The 2,309-nt window shown below is 23.1% G+C and overlaps 1 protein-coding gene across 1 annotated transcript in view; it reads left to right on the forward strand.

The window, feature by feature from the left end:
* Positions 1-2,309, forward strand: part of LOC107606039 (IAA-amino acid hydrolase ILR1-like 6) — an 8,296-nt gene that overhangs the window by 2,002 nt on the left and 3,985 nt on the right. The gene's annotated exons all lie outside the window — the stretch shown is intronic.

Below are 2,309 nucleotides of genomic sequence, written 5' to 3' on the forward strand. Positions count from 1 at the left end.
GTTTTGTTCAATTATAAAAAATTAAAAATAAAATCAATTCTATATTTTTATTACAATTTGTCATCATTCAGTACATGTACTCGGTCTCAAAATTTATAGCCAAATGTTAGCAACTTTTTGTTCTTCCATTTATGAGAAACTTGAAGGAATCTTCGCACGCTATATTTGTCCAACTAGCTTTTTGTCATTTTAAAGCTGGATCTCTTTTTACTGTAATATTTATTTTATATTTTTGTTGTCTTTTTCTATTTTAGTGTCATAAAATTTAAATCTAAGTAATTTTTTATTTATGTGTTATTAAATTTTTTACATATCAGATTATTTTTAATAAAATTTTAAATCCAAAACATGATTTATATTAGCAAAAAATGTTTTATTATCATGCCAATTTTAAAGTCTTTAAAATTTTTCAAACAATAACAAGACATTTTATTTGGTTGCTAGTAAATGCAAATTACTTATTTAGTGGTGAATTAAATCTATTTTTTCTTTTCATCAAGAGACAAAGTAATTATGAAAGTTCAATTTGAAGTCCAAGACAAACACTACATGACATACTATAAACTATGAAGGCTTTTCTACTAATTAAACATCTAGAGGGGTGGTTGGTGGTCCCTTTCTCTCTTATTAGTTAGTACATTTTATTTTTCTTTCTCATTTTATGTTAAAGACATTAAACATGAACTTGGTATTAGATCAACTAAAGAAGATTTTTAGAAAATAAAATATTTCTTAAATTTTTTTTTAGGGAGTTTTTGTTTTAATTAATTAATTTGAGATATCAATGTTGTCACAATTTTTGATGGTTGATCATCTTTTTTTGCAATAATTTATTTTTCAAATTATCACTATACTAAGAAATTCATATTACAATGATAATATTTTATTTTTCCAAAGATTGCATTTCATGTGAACAGTACTTTAAATCTTTGGTTGAAGAAATTGTGTGACCATAAAATCTTATAATTATTTTTATACCTTAGATTTTTATTATCCTAGGGTGTTACTGTGTTAGAGTAGCTTTTAAATTGTCTCTTGTGTAATTCCAAGGTTACAAATTGTAGCCTATTTTAAAACCATCTATAACGTGTGATACTGTTCATCACACAATTTTTTATTTTTATTTTTATTCTTAAATCTAAAATGTTTTCTCTCATATCTTACAAGAATTGACAACCAAGAGTTAGTCTTCTGTCATATTATACATTTGGCCTTCTCTTTATATGTAGAAAGAGAAATGATAACCTTGTTGCGTTGATCTTATATTCACCTTAAATAACTAGATATTTGGATTCCCAACATACCGTGCAAGCCAATCAATTATTCATAAAAAAATACACTATACAATCTGAGTAGTTTGTACTAAAGATATTAATGTAAGGTATTTATGTATAGATCTAATATGTATATTTGCGGTGTTTATTCAAGTTCGATTTGAAATTACGATATAGATTCGATTTGTAAGGCTATTAGATCCGTTCGAATTTGATCCGCATATTCGCATATTTGCAAAAATAAAGAAATAAATAAGTAAATATCTTTTTTATATTTTATTTCAACTAATAATTATCATATATGTTGTATTATTTTAATTTATTATTTAAAAAAAGTATGTTTAATATTATTTTAAGAGTAAACATATTTAAAAAATAGAAAAAATGAATTTTATTGATATTTTTTTAATAAAAATAAGCTTTTAAAAATATTTTTATGCTTTGCGGATATATCCGATATCCGATCCGTTTGTGGATCGAATCGGATCCAAACTTAAAAACTGTGGTTATTGGATCCAATATGATCCGATAATTTTAGTGCGAATCAGATTGAAATTTTGGTCATATCCGATCCGATCTAATCTGCGTTCATTAATAATTAATGAATAATTTTAAAAAAGTGATGATGTTATTCTCAAATTTGATATTATCATAAAAACACAGAATATTTTTAATTTTTAAGCGTATAGGACATAGTATAATATAGATATAGTCACAAGTATGTAGTATTTAATAATTTAATTTATATTAATATTTATCTATTGAAAAGTTATTTAAAGATTCATTTCTTTATTAACTTATAAAAATGATTTGCTATCATTAAGTTAACCACTTTCCATGAGACGAAAATATTAAATTCTTGCCCCAGTGTTTATATTAAAGTTAGGCGGCTATCTTTATCAAAAAAAAACGCTCAATTCATTCAATTTATTTTTTAAAATAAAAAAATAATATATAATAATAATTTAATGAAAATTGTTTTTGAAAAAATAGTAATACTTTTTATTATTATAATAATTTATTAAATTTTAATTC

This window comes from Arachis ipaensis, chromosome B07, assembly GCF_000816755.2.
Source record: "Arachis ipaensis cultivar K30076 chromosome B07, Araip1.1, whole genome shotgun sequence".
Classification (NCBI taxonomy): Eukaryota; Viridiplantae; Streptophyta; class Magnoliopsida; order Fabales; family Fabaceae; genus Arachis; species Arachis ipaensis.